Source organism: Rousettus aegyptiacus, unplaced genomic scaffold (genome assembly GCF_014176215.1).
Source record: "Rousettus aegyptiacus isolate mRouAeg1 unplaced genomic scaffold, mRouAeg1.p scaffold_m13_p_6, whole genome shotgun sequence".
NCBI classification, from domain to species: Eukaryota; Metazoa; Chordata; class Mammalia; order Chiroptera; family Pteropodidae; genus Rousettus; species Rousettus aegyptiacus.
In genome coordinates this window covers 89,825,799-89,841,511 of record NW_023416309.1, presented here as the reverse complement: position 1 = coordinate 89,841,511, position 15,713 = coordinate 89,825,799, and the positions used below count along the sequence as shown (strand labels likewise).

Here is a 15,713-nt window from a genome sequence, read left to right as displayed (position 1 = left end):
ATGGAATCACACTTTCTCATTCATACTCTCATTCCTAGCACCATGCCCATGGGGAGCAGGGGTTGACAAGCTGATAGCAAAGTATTTAAAAACGAACAGGACAAACAAACAGAGACTCATGGACATGGACAGTGGACTAGTGGTTACCGAAGGGAGGGGGGAAATAAAAAAATAAAATGTTACAAAATATATATTTTAGACTCTGTGGGCCATATGGTCTCTGCTGCAGCTCCTCAGTTCTGTTACTGTGCTGTGTAAGCAGCCATAGACAGTATATGAATGAGCAAGCGTGGCTGTGTTCCAGCAAAACTTTGTTTACAGAAACAGGCAGCGGGCTGGATTTGTGGTCTGTAAGTTGCTGTCCCCTTGCTGTAGGCATTCCCAGGCCCCAACCTGAGTTTCAAAGTAAGGAACGATTTCATAGGACTGTGAATAGTTTTAGGGCCAGTCATAAACTGATTAGAAGCAGGGCACACACGTACTTATTTGAAAGAGGCATACTCTTCTTGTAGACATGCGTCAGAAAGTCCACACATTGTGTGGTCTCATGCTGCCCCTCCCGTCCATTTGGGAAAGGCTTTCAAAGTAGCTGCAAACACACAGCCAACTAGAGAGAACAGAGTGTACAATGAGCATTATGGTGGACAGGCGAGGTGTGGTCCTGGCGTCCTGCTGCTCCTTGGGTGATCAGGTGCCGCTGCTCTGTGACAGGCGCTTTGTGTGGCTGTGGCAGCCACAGCTAGAAGAGTCCACCGGAGAACGTGTATGCAAAGGCTTGCTTGTTACGCACCACTTGCCCCACCACATTCCCAAACGTGGAAGGCCAACCTGGAAACTTTTGTGCAGCGGATGCTTTCCTCAGCTAACTCACACCCATGAGCCGAGAATATGGTTATAATCATTTTTTAAAAGAAGGAAAAACACCAGATCCACGTGGATTAATTCACACTCCTTAAGTCTGTGAAGACCCAGTGACATTGATGTGTTGTTGAAAATGTGGAAATTAACACTTGGAAATTTTTATATAAAACCTGCATTGAAATTTCAGCTAAACATTCACACACTAAAAAGAGCTATATATTTATACCTGAAAAACTCAATTTGATGCAAGCTGCTTATTTCTCCATTGTGGTCACGTGGACTGAGGTTCTTAGTATGAAATGTAATTTACACAAATTAGTCCAAGGCAGGTAGAGTGTGAAATTAAATTGATGCCTTGATTTCTGTATTCTCTAGTAAGTGTTTCTCTGAAAATTTGTTATTTCTATCCTAGGAACTTTGAAGTATGGGGTTGTTTTTTTTTTCTAACAGAGCAAAATTCTTATTGGTTAAGGGCATGAAACAGCTTTAATTACAGGCTAAAGAGGCATGTTTCATTTTGTTTTGTGGCTAAATATTAGAGTAAGCCCAAAATTGGGCTCCTTGTATAAATGTAGAAAACTTAGAATTCAACATGTCAAATTTTTCAACTATCTGGACCAAACTGTTTGGTTTCTTTGGCTGTGACTAGAACAGCCTGGGGCTCTTAGCCATGTAGACCTAGAAGGGACATTGGACACTCTTTTAGAGATGAAAAAACTGAAGCTTAAGAACGACATTGGGACCTTGGTCACTTCTCCCACGACACCCTGGGACCTGACCGTGTTTTGCGGCCCCAGCCCAGCTGCTGTCTCTTTGAGGGTCATCGTTAGTACCTGGTATTCTCAACCCAGTGACTGTAGCAGGAACGAGTCGAGCGTGGAGCATCCTGGTTCAACTTTGATAATCCAAGAAGAAGGAGAATTACCGTGTGTTTAGAAATGATTCCTAACGCCAGCTGAGGGGCCACATCAGAACATTTTAACACAGGCCAATATCATTTGACTTCACCTCCTCAGCAGAATGTCAACTTCCAGGACTAAAACCATCCAGGGAGTCCTCGAGTGGCTCGTAATCACCCTCGGCTAAAAAGGAGTCAGGTTGCACTTCAGGGTGTAGCATGGCTGTGGTTGCATTTTATTGGTGGCTTTCTGCTAGGCCACCCCTCAGCATGGCAGATCTAGGTCCGCCCTGCCAACTTTGGAGTGAATCATTTTCACCCATTAACTATCGGCTGATGTTCGGGGTGCTCTGAAAAGTGAATTATGGGCTCTCATGATTTTTGTTTGTCATTTCTTTGTCATAAATACCACCCATGGTGGCATGGGTGGTATTTATCTCTCTTGTCCCCACTCGCCCCCCTTTCGGAGCCTTTGTCTCCATCTGAGTCAGCATGACATGGTTTGAAAATTGCCGGTTTGCCTTTTAATGATGATTAATGTCCATAGTCATGTTTCAAATTTAGGATCTCTTGAAGAGTCTCGGAGATGGTTACCAAGGGCAACCTGCGGAGGGAGCTGTTCGTGCAGAGCTCCGTGCTTCTCCTATCTGAATTAGATGCCTCCTCAATTTCTCCGTCTTCCCTCCAGCACTTTGGGGACCCTTCTTGGGTTTTTTGGCACAAGAAGCTGAGAAGGAGCAGATGGGCGGGCCCCCACCCGGCAAGCTTAACCTGTCCGCTTGGTCACTTTTGGTTAGAGCCTCACCATGGGGTGTCTGGAAGGGTCACTCCTTCTTGCCCCTCCCTCCCTGCCCCCAAATCAGGGAGGCCAATGAGGAGCTAAATTTCCTCCACAGCAGGTGCCCGTCATCTATCTGAAGATAGTTGCCAACATCTGGTACAATTGCCTCCGCAAACACAGTAACAAGGCGGCCTGCAGTTCAATCGCAGAGCGAGCATCGCTGCTTAATGATAACAAGCTGTTGGCCTCCCCTCTGAGATGAATCCATCTCACAGATGTTTGTCTAGTTTTGGCAATCGTATCACACTGTAGCTTTGGTGATTATGCTCAACTGGAGACTATTACAATAAAAGAAGTTTGAACTTGTTCCATTTTTACATCCCACCCCCTTCTCCCCTGTTCTGAGGTATAATTTATATCAATGGCTGTAATATGGGTTCCATTACGGAGGCCTCTTTACTTTTTATGATGTTGGTGGAGCCGCGGCTTATAGCCTGGCTTCCTCTACAGGTTAATGTGTTTTAGCTACATCAGCGCTTTTAATGTCCTCACTTAATGCCCCGTGGCAGTCCTTCTCACACTCTGTCGAAGCACATGTGGACACAGAGAGGCCATGTGATTGCTCTGCCTTGATATCTCTAGCTGCAGACTGCTAAGGCTCCTGTGTGTGTGGGGGGTGAACATGTTTTGCGTGAGAGGCTTGGTGCACGTACAGGACAGTGAGTGGGTGGAAAGGAGAGGTGTTCCCTTGAATGTAAAGCAGTAAGAGACAGGGCCTGGACACATAGAACCTTCTAGAAGTCCCATAGCCTTTCTCTCTCCTCTCCCTCTTCCCCATTCATTTGTCTTCCCTTCCTTCTACTTCTTAAGAAGGCACATTATACTTCTATTAAAACAAAATACATTGTAAAGTGAATTTAAAGAAAACAAAATAAATAAAAATCATAAGTTGCTGAAATGGCACATGGAGGTCGGTCAGGGAGTTACTGCTGCAATGTTCAGTATTTTGGGCTTTAGTATTACACAGTGGTTTAATATTTAATGTTGTTTAATAGTAGGCTTTTTATATTATAGCTTTCTTTATACGGCAAAGTTGGAAGGAACTCTCAACCCATTCAAATTATATTTGGTGGTAGTCAATCCTAAGTATTTTCAGTAACAGCTATCATTCATTGGGTCTTTGCTGTTTACTAGCCATTTTGCTGATTGCTTTATTAACATATAAATATATAACTCTTAACAGTACCCCTGGCAGGTAGGTATTCTTCATATCCGTCATTACAGATGAGAAAAACGAGGCTCAGGGCAGGAAGGTATGTGCTCAGTAGCACAAAGCCGCCAAGGGACAGAGGAAGCGCTTTGTCCAGGGCCAGCGAACTCCAATCCTATGCTCGTTCTCTAGTCGTCATTGTCATTAAATTTGCTCGCTGCCTGAATTGATGTCATGGAAAAATCTGTCCGTCCAAGATGTGGTGCATTATATAAATCAGTACACGATAAGACACCATCATCATTTGACATTTAAGCCTTTTTTCATTTTAATTTGGATATTACTTTGTCAAAGATTAGGAAACGTAATGTTGGCGAGGTGTTATTTTTGACAGTGGGCTTACAAATGGGTGAGTCAGCCTGACTGTGGATGTATCATTGGTGGCAGGACACCACGTGTATCTTTCCTTGGCTAGAAATAGATATTGGTGTCTGTGCCGGTGACACATCAGGAGGCCCTGGACAAGTGCACTGGGCACTCGTGTAGGAGGAAGTTTCTGTGAGGCACGGGGGACGGGTCATCATGTCCTCTGGACACGACATGATTCTGTAAAGAGTTCTTCAAATATATGTCTCTGAGTCTGATAGGGGGGAGAGAGAACTTTCCTTGAAAAATTAAAATAGAGTGAGCTTTTATGATGAGTATCAGAATAAAAACCATTGGGTGACTCATGAAAAATAATAATTCTCAGAAAATGGCTAAAAATGTGGAACCTGAAATCCGGCAGATTATTGATGACCGAGGACGTTACCTCTGCCATCAGAGTTAGCTTGAAGTATATGCTTTTAACCTGGGCCATACAAGGTAGAAATTTAAAGGCATACCTACTAGTTCCTTTCATGATCTTGGGCAGCATTTACCTTCTCTGGGCCTTGGTTATCCCTTCTATAAAGTTGGACTAAATGACGTTTTGAATCTGTTCCAGCCCTGGAGTTGAACTCACTTGGCTTTCCCCCCCAACAATTAAGTGTCTGTTTTATGCACGACCAATGCTAGCTTCTTTCTGTGTCTGAACTAGATCCCAAGTTGCCCGGAGCAGGTCAGATCAAGCAGAACTGACCGTGGAGGGCAGCGTGTTAATTTGGCATCTTCTCTTCCTTGACTTCCCTCCTGCAGCGCGGGTCTCCTGTGCAGTAGTCAGCTGTAAGATTTTTCATACCCACCCAGTGTTCTCCCTCCTCTCCTGCCTCCATCAGGGCTCGTCACCCTCTCTTGCCTGCCCCTCCACACCAGATTAGTGCTTCTTTTGCAGCACTAGGGCCAAACCACCAAAATGCAGCAGAGACATGTAGTGTGGCTTTTTCCAGTTTTTTTCTTTTGCGGTAGTTACAATATTATTAAAAATCCATTAAATTTTAATGTACCCCATAAAATATGTGCTCTTGTGAAAGCAAGCACAGATAATTATTTCTGATGAATAAACCAAGAGGACAAGTATGTATGAAGTTCATGCTGCTGCATTCAATTTTTATTATATACATCTCCTGCAGGGGCAATCATTGTGATGTTTCAGCTGGTTGTGTCGAGGGCCAGTTCTTCTCGCAGATCCTTTGGGGCAATATGAACCTGAACTATTTGGGATGTTCTCAGAGCTCATTTTTACATGGAAAGAAAAAGCCATGTGTGGTAGCCGTCTCGTGTTAAACTCTTCAAACTCAAGAATGACTAAATGATTCAGGAGGAGAGACATGCTGTCCCTCCAATATGGCAAGGTAGCCTTGTGGGATGAAGATCAAAATCGACACGTATTTGAAGTTCTTTTACTCAGTGGCTCTGTGCCTTTCAGCCAGTCTCCTGGCTTCTCTGAGCGTTTGCTTCCTGCAAGAGGGATGATAGCTCTCTGTGCCTTGTTAGGAGGACTCTGTGCCTGGGAATAGGTTCTCTGATTCATAGGGTCCTCCCTTGCATTTCCTGTCTTCTTTTGAGGATCTTTTGAAGACCTTTCTCATAGCTCCAGAAGTTGAAAGACAGAGCTGTCTCCTGGCCTCCTGGAGTCCACATGGTATGAGACTTGGGAACCATTAACATGTCACTGTGTAGAGGGTCCCAGCCTGTAGGGTCTGAGTCTCTTAGTATGCTCTAGTGATAGAGGCTTCCATATTGTTTTCCAAGGGCTGCACTTGTCACGTGATTGGACGTGTTCCTGGGGAACACAGTGGCCGTGCCTCCTCGCTCTGGCTGTCCCCAGCCTTCCTGCTGATGACTTCAAGTCCACAGCAGCATCTCCAGGCTTGGGAGTGAAGGGTCTTACAACCAAGGGGCACACCTGGGTCCAGCAGCACCTCTGGGATGTGTTTGAGCCTCCGCCTGGGATGTGTTTGAGCCTCTGCCTGACACCTGATCTTTGTAATTTAATGAACTTCAACTCCTGATCTTTAGCCAGGGCCCTATTTCCTTCCTGAGGCAAGGTTAGTCATCCAACAGGATCCAGCCCTGCCCTAGGTAGGGCAGGACTCAGGAAGCACTTGCAATGGTTTGAAAATCAGGGCTGGCGGCTGCAAGCATTCCTTCTCAGAGCTGCAGAGTTGCATTACCCTCGGATTATATCTCACTTAACATCCTGAAGCAAGGAGGGCCAGGGTTGGGTCACAAGAAGGTGTTCTGGAATATTCCAGAATTAGAATCAGCTGCCAGGATCAGTGATGAGACAAGTGCAAGGCGGCTAGAATTGGGTGGTCTGTAAATGAAGGGAGATTATTTTTTAAGTGCTGTGATTTTGTTTAAAAAACAGTAGGCATACTAGAAAGATTAAATACCGAAGTAAACAAAGAAAAACTCCGCTCATATTTCATCGCCCTGCGATAACCCAAAGTAACATTTTGTGCAGCTTCCCAGAGGTCTGTCTGCACATACGTAAACATGTGTTTGTGTTCATGTTTATGTAAATGGGATCCTATGTGTCGTTTGCCAGATTGCTTTTTCCGTTCAACAGTATGTCAGAGACATCTTTCCAGTTCAGTATGTTCTATACGATCACATTCGACGCCTACGTTGTTTCTCTGATATTGATGTACTGACTGTGATTGACTTCCTCAAACGCTTAGGAACACTTTGCTTTTTTTTTTTTTTTTTTTTTTTTTCAGGATCATTATCATTATTTGGCATTACAACCGGTGTAGTCAGGACCGCTCGCTTGTGAGTGCAGTTCTCTCCTGTTCACGCTATCCTTTTGACCTAGCAGTTCCACTTTTAGGAATTCACAATAAGGAGATAATACTATATTTCATGACTTGCTATTTGTTGCCGAACTGCCCCACCACTGGGAGGCTGTGCTGATTTACATCTCTACCCGTGAAAGGCTGTCTGAGTGTGATCCTGAGCTTTGGTGTTCTGAACGTGATATGCAGGTTTTTCTAAAATTTACATTTCTCTGAAATTTGTTATTTGAAACATTAAAAAAATACAGTGAAGAGTGAGGAGTCTGTGTTACTGTGACTTTGAGATGCTTTATATTGCCCGTCTGTTCCCCGAAGTCTTGAATTATTTTAACCAAATGTGATACATCAGGAGGATTTCAGGATGGGCCTGGAGTTGAGAATATGTTTCGGGTTGTCATCTTGAAACAAAAATGGCTTCAGATAAAATATTTTCAAGCGAGTGCGTGCGGTTGTGATTTTTAGCAGATTTTGATCATTGTTCCTAGCCCCATACCAGTTCTGTCCTAGAAAGGATATAACTGAAGACAAATGGCGACTTTTTTATTCTTTTAATACATTTGGCAATTACATCCTGCTTTGTGAAAGCATTACCATTATTATTTAAATTTTGCATTGCTCTTTTAAGATAAAGGTTCAGCTTGTTACCTGTTTATCTTTTCTTTCCAGCCCAGTGGGGACTGCAGACGGCTGCTTTTGTGTGTGTGTCCACGTGCCCTCGTGGCTCAGTGCCCTGCACGCAGTAAGACACCCAGCGTACATTTTGTGACTTTTCAACAATCACAAAGTTTTAGCATGGGAAGGTCTCCGAGAGTCAAGTTTCCGACATTGTGGACAGGTTTCTGATCTCTCGCCCATTTTATTTCTGTCATTCAGTACACAGTTGTGGAGTGCTTTTGATCTCTCAGGTGCTGAGGTGACTGAGCTGTGGCAGGGTCCATGCTCTCATGGGAGCTGCAGACAGAGTAGAAAGGGTTCGCTGCAGTGTCAGCAGTGTTGCGAAGGGGCCAGGAGCGCAGGCCTTGCATTTCTCATTACCTTTTACATCTGCATTTGATAGAAACCTTCTTCAGAGAAAGGCCCAGGGTCCACTGAACCCTTATTTCATTTTTTTTTTATTATTTATTATTGTATAGGCCTACAGCACCTGGTCTTCCTAGGTGGTCTCTCATCCAAGTACTAACCAGACCTGACCCTGCTTAGCTTCCGAGATCAGACATCGGGCTTGTTCAGGGTGATGTGGCCATAGACCAGGGACCGTGGCTCCACTGGGGCGTGAACCCAAGACCTTCTGCGTGTAAAGCAGACCATGCTAACCTCTACACTATGGGACCACATTTGAACCTTTATTTCAATAGAGGTCTCTGCTCTTCAGTCTTGGAGTGAAGGTTTAATTAAACATGGCCTGGTAGAGAAGTGTTTGGGAAAGGGATTAAGAGGAAGCTGACTCCATCCGACAGGAAAGCAAGCAGTGCCAGATGCATCCAGGGCCCAGGGCTCCTGAATTCTTAGATCTATACTTCCACAACTCAACCAAGATGACTCAGGAAAGGTACTGTGATTGTCTTGTAGGATTCTGATTGAGAGAAGCTCCGAATTCTCTCGGGTGGGACTGGCAGAAGTAAAGGCAAGGATGTGCATGGGAACCTCACCAGATGTGAGGAAACCAGCCTGGCTGGAGTGGAGTGTGTGATGGGGACGCAGCTTCTCTCTAGCTGATGCGTGAAAGGTTTACAGCAACCACCTTCCTCATCCCGTGGTTCTAAGTAATACAACCTATGTCAAGTGCCAGACACCAAGTAGGGGTTAATAAACGTTATGGTGTCATTAATACATTGATTTAAAAAGTTATTTAGTCCAACCTGTCTATCCAATCCATTTGGAAATCTCTTTTGCAACGTTTCTGATACATTTGATTTGTTAGGTACCTCAACCCTCCAAGGCATTCACTCACATTTTTGACTGGCTTTCGGTGGTTTAAGGAAGAACTTTCTAGGAGCGAATCTGCTTCCCTGCTTGATGAGCATATAGTTTCTAATTTTGGCTTTTAAGCTTGGCAGTGGAACAACTCTGTACCTAATGTATTTTGAACAGTTTTTAAATATACACATAGATAATAGCTATAAATATAGCTGTACTTTATATATATTAGTGGTTGGATATGTGCGTGTCAGTGGTTTTTAAATTTGGCTGTATATTGGGATTACCTTAAGAGCTTTTAAAAAAAATACGTACAAATTCATCCATCTCTGGGGATTAGATGGTAGGGTGGGGGTGGAGCGCGAGCATTTATTTTGAAAAGTCCTAATGTGTAGCTAGGGTTGGGAACTATTGGTTACCGTTTCTATGTTTAGAATGCTATCACTCGTCTAAGGGCACACAAAATTAATTGAGTAGCAAAAAGTGAGGGCTCAAAGCAAGGTCTTCTAATTTCAAATCTCATGTTTTGTCTACTTTATCAGGAAGTGTAATTGCGTAAGCGCAGTTATGAGCCCCCACCCCCCGCCTTCTCCCCGACCCTCGCCATGGGTAACCATTCCCCAGGTCCTTCAGTTCTTCCTATTCTTTGGTAGCCGGCCCCCTCTACTCTCTGGGTGAGACACAGTTGCTACTTGGTACTTATCTGTGAATCAGTCGTGATGCAGTCTACGAATCAGCCACAGAGCTAGGCACTGGACAAGGAGATGGTCAAGAAAACTCCCAACCTGGACCTGATGTCTTAGATGTCGCCCTGGCCTATGCTGCCATTAGAGGTCTTTCTCAGTACTTCTGGCTCTTCCTGAAGTGGGGAGCAGTCCCTCCTGGATCTGAGAGATGTCCTCAGTCTAACCAGGGCAGACTCCTACAGAGCCGGCTGCAAGTAGGTAGAACCTTCTAGATAGCACCTGGGCTGTTTCGAGTTGGCCCTACATTTCAGCCTGATTCCATTCAGCCCCTGGATACGTACCCTTGCTCTAAGATGGCTGGGGAAAGAGGCTAGCTCTGATTTTGAAAGCGTTTTGGTTGTGTGTGTGTATATATGTGTGACTAAGAGATTAACTTAAGTAGTTTTGCCCTCCTAATAAGAGGAAGAAACGCTGATCGTTTGCTGTCAGACCCGGGGAAGGGCATTTCTGTAGGGCCATCTTTGTGCTGATAGGCCCGTGGCTCCTGCCGCCGCTTTCCCTCACAGCTAGATGTTTTTGGAGCTTCCATCCACTCCTCTGGCATCCGGGGAGGCTGTGATGAAGTGAGGACCATCTGTCAGGGCCAGATAGCAAGGACGTCTGCAGCACACTGAAGGTTGGTGTAGATGGCCAGCTAGGGTTTGTCATACCCTGCGTGCCCGGACTCCCACCTCCCCGCCGCATATGTTGTAACTGGTGAAGCTGTACTCCTTAAACACAAACCAACCAAACAGTGACACTCCCTCTGCCCCCACCCCCCGAATTCATATCCATTATAGAATTTTTTTTTTTAATTATGTAAATATAGCCGAGCAAAAAGAATGACAGTCTCATCACTGAGAGCTGGCTGCTATTAGTATTTTTGTGTGTGTCCTTCCAGACTCGTTTTTGTGCATTCGCTCTGCATTCGTCATATCGGTGATGAGCATGGACTCCAGAGGCAGGCAGGCCTAGCTGCTGGTTCTTGGCCCCATCGCTTCCCAACTGTGTGATCTTGGGCACGTTAATTTACCTGTAAAATGGCGAAATAGTAGAATGCATCTCACAGGATTAGGAATCTTAAAGGAGACAGCCGCACATATGTCCTTAGCAGAGGACCTCCCACGCAGTGAGTGATCAGCGCAATGTCCATTTAAATCATACATGCATTATTATGTATATGAATGGGATTTCCTCCAATGTCTGGAGATTGTTAGTGGACGGCCCATGAACAGAAGTATCTACACGTTTGCCCATTCATTGGAAATTCTGTTGCCGTCAAAGAAAACTCAACCCAAAATTAACGTGATGTACTTTTAATGGTAAACACCATTGTTTTGCTGCACAGTAATTAGGCATGAATGGCAAACAGTTCACATCAGCGATTATAATTAATTAGTATTGCTTTAAGATATTTTTTTTCCAGCCAAATCCAAGCTCGCTTTCTTTCTCTTTGCATGTGGTTCTCCACAGTATTAATAACAACAGTGGTGATGCTGCCCCTGTGGGCATGTGCCCCAAGGGCAGGTTTCTTCCTTGTACCCCAACTGACTGTCATGTTGGGACTCAAGATATGTTAGTGATCCAGGAAAGCTGTCAGTTTGGTCATTTATTCATTGAAAAGTCTTTACCAAACACATTTACCCTTAAATGCAATAGTCTTGTTTCTCCCGGGTTCTAGCTCTTTAGCCCTCATCTGGCCATGTGAGAGACGCCAGGGTGCACTCAACAGAGTCCATCTGTTTGTCTGCTACTCAAGGCTGAAGGTCTCTGAACATCCACTCACCCCTTTCCTTGGCCTGTGTACTGGCCGCCCTGAGGTTCACTGTCTCACCCATGGGTGGCTCTGCCATGTTGGGGCAAGTTGGGGAAGTAGAGCAATGCCACGGCGGTGGCTGGATGGAGGGGTCAGAGTAGAGAGCAGGAGGTGGCTCTGGACTCTGGCTGCAAACAAAAGAGGCTTTAGCTGCTTAGAGGGTCTGGGTTGGCTGTCCTGTCCTGCCTACCCCTTCTTCCTGGATTTGGCTCTGATGATCATTTCAGGCGCCTGGAGAAGGCGTCTTCAAGAACCACAAACAAATGGAAACTCCATTTGCTCTGCTGTTGTCTGTAAAGCTTTTAACTGAAAACTGTGTTATATTCCAGCGGTCCCCAACCTTTATGGTACCAGGGACCAGTGCTCCTGTGAGAATCTAATGCCTGATGATCTGAGGTGGAGCTGAGGCGGTGATGCTAGTGCTGGCTTGCCCACTTACCTCCTGCTGTGCGGCCCAGTTCCTAACAGGCCACGACTGGTACCGGTCCACCACCCGGGCGTTGGGAACCTCTGCTCTATTCCACCGTTAGAGATAAAAGGGCTCCCAGTTACTGAAATGCATTCAACATTAAATGGTGACCAAGAGCAGTCCCCTCCCCTGTTGGTTAAGTGGAGGACGTTAACCTGGAAGGCCCAGTCGAAGTGCCACCACGAATCAGGTGGGGGGGATGGCAAATCTAGCATATTATTCTGGGCTGTCCTGGGCCTAGACACCTGCGTTCCATACCTGTTGGAACTCTCACTCTGAGGTCGACGGACCTGGGTTTGGAGCCAGCACTTGTGGGCTGTGGGACCTTAGGCAAGTTTCTTGACTCCTCGGAGCTCAGTTGTCTCCCTTGGAAAAGTGAGGGTGGTAATGCCCCACCTCCCATGGTGGGAGTCAGAAGAGAGGATTTATAATCCCTGTCCCAGCTCTCAGTGTGTAGCAGATGCTCAGTAAACGTCAGTTGCTCATCAAGCCATCATGGGCATGTTAGCTTACCTGATTGATACCTACTACCTTCCCGGAAAGTTCCAGCTAACCGTGGCTTAACTGGAGAGTGGAAGCTTTGCCCTCTCACCCACTGGAATTGCCCTTCCCAATACTGTAATGTTAACTGATTGTTCTTAGATAATGGAAGGTCAAAAGATTGAAATCTACGCGCATACAAGCTCCAGGCAGCATTTGCGCTTACCCGCCCTGTTGTGCTCTGGGCCTCACCGGGCATCTTGCAGCTGCAGAGCTTGTTTCTGCTCTGCAGGTTGTCCCCGATGGGCCCAAGGCGGGGTCCCCCAGAGAATGGGTGTGGCCTTCTCCCATCAATTCACACTAATTCTCATGTCACTCATTATTTCCTCTTAGTTGGTTTGGGGGTCTCCTCCCTATTTCTTCATTGTAACCCTTGAAGATCAAACCCTTTAGGGCCTGGGTTTTCTGTAAGTGGGACAAACTCACAGCCCGGGAGCCCAGGCTACACTTGAAGCAGCCCTTCGTTCCCTCCTGATGCTCAGGCAGGTGCTCCCGAGTGAAGAAATCAGAGCCCTGTGGGTGTAAATAGCCACATGTGGGATGTGGCATGGCACCAGCTGTGTGGGGCCGAGCTGGCAGCCTGGCTCTGGTGGCTCCTTACATGTGAAGTGGGTCACGGATGGAATCAGCCCCAGAGTGAGGCATTGCGGGTGTCACACCTGCCTTTGAATCAACAGGTAGCGGCAGCTGCGGGGGCAAGAGGCCAGGCATGGAGGCCTCAAGGCCAGCTGTGTTGTAGCATGGGCAGTGTGGCCCATCCTTTCCTGAATCCTCCACATGGGTGACTGGAGGCCAGAGACACCTGTGGTCTAGGAGTGAGGTTTTCCTTAACACGAGGAGAATGAGATGCCGGAACAACGCCTGGATGCCCCCAGAGCGGTTATCCGCTCTCCCTGCCTGACCCATCGCATTCCTTCCCTGACCTTTCTGCCTTCTGGAAGACTTGACTGCACTGGAAAGAGGATGGGACAACAGGGCAGAGTGGGCCTCGTTCTGGCTCTGCAGTAAACAAGCTCTGATTTGTTAGGAGGCTGGAAGGGACCCTCACCTGGTGCTCCGCTCTCGGTAGTGTCCAGCTGCACCTGGGCAGATTTGCCAGGTAATTCTGTTCACAGGGCCCCCCCTTGGAGACAGGCTCTGCCGGGCACGTGACTGGGGTGTGCAGTATGGGGAGGAGGCTTCCCCAGTCGGTAGGTGTGACGTGCTGTATCCTTTGCAGCACAGATGTGCTTCCACGAAGCTGTGCCTTTCTCCCCTCAACACGTTCAGCCTTTAATTGTAACTATTAATCACCCCGAGTTGTGTCATACTTCATAACTCTTCCATTAAATATTAAGCTTTAGAAAAAGAGTTGAGCTTTCTTAATTGAATTATTGAATTACCAGGCACTTAATGTGGCTCTGGTGGGTGAGAACCAGAGTTGCATCGTCTGAAAGGATCTTCGTTTCCTCATCCGTGACAGAGGGTGCGTGGGGCCCGGGGCGGGGGTGGGGGGCGCCAGTCAGCAGCCCCTCTTCCTCTGCTTCGCCTTGCTGCCTTCTGTCTCAGAGGCTCTGTTCCCTTCTCAGATTTCTGCCATATGCGTTTATCTGGTTCCCAGCATTAGAGTTGGGTTTAGTTGGAGACAGTCACATCCAGGCACTCCAAGGGCTGCTCCTTCCAGACAGGAATCAGGCAGTCTGACCTTGGGATGAGGCGCTCATGGGGCCTTGTCTTTGCCCTTGGTCCCTTCTCTAGAAATGCGCATCTCTCAGTCTCTGCTGGCTTGAGTCCAGCTGCCATCCTCCCTCTAGTTTCCATCTGCAGCTGCAGCCCAGGCCTCTCCCCACCCCTCTCCCCCACACCCCCTACCGCTGGACACCCTCCTCACACGGTGCTTACCCACTCCAGTCTGGCCTCCCGCTCTGAATTCCTGTCTGGGAGAACAGTAGTGTTACTGAACAGCTCTCCCTGACTCACTCTCTGAAACTGATGTTTATCTCCTAAGCAGCTCCTTGCTCACCCCTTGTCTCTTCTGCCTGCTGTCCCCATCCAAGCCAGGCTGAATCACTTCTGCTTCCTAATGCCACGTTCCTTCCCGCTCTAATCTGTCATGTACTCACTTTCCTTAAACCCTTGGACCTCCTGTCTGGCTCGTGCTCTTGTTCCTGCCTCCTCTTCCTCCTCCCTCGGAACATTTTTGTTGGGCATCTGCGGTATGCCAGGTGCCGTGTTAGGCACTGGGGGATGTATGACGGACAAGGTTCTTGCTTTCTTGGAGCATGCATTTCAGTGTAGGGTTAAAGGGAAGACATTCACATGGCAAGCAAATAAACAACAAAAATATCAGGTCGTGTGCCCTTTGCTGCGAACGAAATATGTTGGATAATGTAAGAGTGCTTGGGGCTACTTTTGATGGGGTGGTCAGGGAAAGCCTCTCTCGGAAGTTGGCTTTGAAGCTATGCTTGAATGAAAAAAGGAGCCGGATGTGTGCAGATCTGGGGGATGATAGATTGGGCAGGAACCAGCAGTGCAAAGGCCCTGTGACAGGATTGAACTTGGTGATTCAAGAATCAGAAGGAAAAGCAAGTATGATGGAGCCAGGAGCGTTGGGAAAAGAGCAGATAGGTGACTCAGAGCCTTGGAAGCCAGGGAAAGAAGTTTGTGTTTCGTTCTAAGTTCCATGGAAAACCTTCAGTATGTTTTAAGCAGAAAGATGATATGGTCAGCATTTTCGAACGTCACCACATAGAGGCTGGACACTGGGGAGCTGGGGGCACCAAAGGTGATCTGACCTTAATAGTGCAGCACAATTTTTTTTCATGGACCTCTAATCTACCGTCTTCCTCTCCTGGGCTACTCTTACGCTTAAAGTCAACACAGCATGCTCATCATTTAATTAGAAAATTGTTTCCACATGTTAAAGGGGCCTCCCCAGCCAGGGGTGGGGCATTCGGCTAAAAGCATATGGCTTCCTTGGAATGCCCCTGAGGTCCTTGGTGATGGATTCATTGCTCTTCGGATGAGCCTGAGTAGTGGATTCATGTTTTATGTATTGTCCGAAACATAGGGTGCATTCATCACTCCTGAAAAAATGTTTATCGTCCAGGAATTTCCACACTCGTATAATAACCAGGTTGTGACTTGAGGAGACCTGGGGTATTTCTAGCTCAACCCCAGGGAGTCGTGGGACCCTCAATAAGAGCCTAAGTCTGCAGGACCACAAAGCCCACATCTGCTTCCCTGCACCACAATGCTCCAAGTGGGGACTTAGCTCTTGGAATGAATGCAAGTCTGAA

General features: G+C 46.7%; 1 protein-coding gene and 1 pseudogene across 7 annotated transcripts in view; one reads left to right on the top strand and one right to left on the bottom strand.

Moving 5' to 3' along the window:
* Positions 1–15,713, top strand: part of MSI2 (musashi RNA binding protein 2) — a 375,244-nt gene that overhangs the window by 143,094 nt on the left and 216,437 nt on the right. The gene's annotated exons all lie outside the window — the stretch shown is intronic.
* LOC118604221 lies at positions 8,101–8,216 on the bottom strand (annotated as a pseudogene).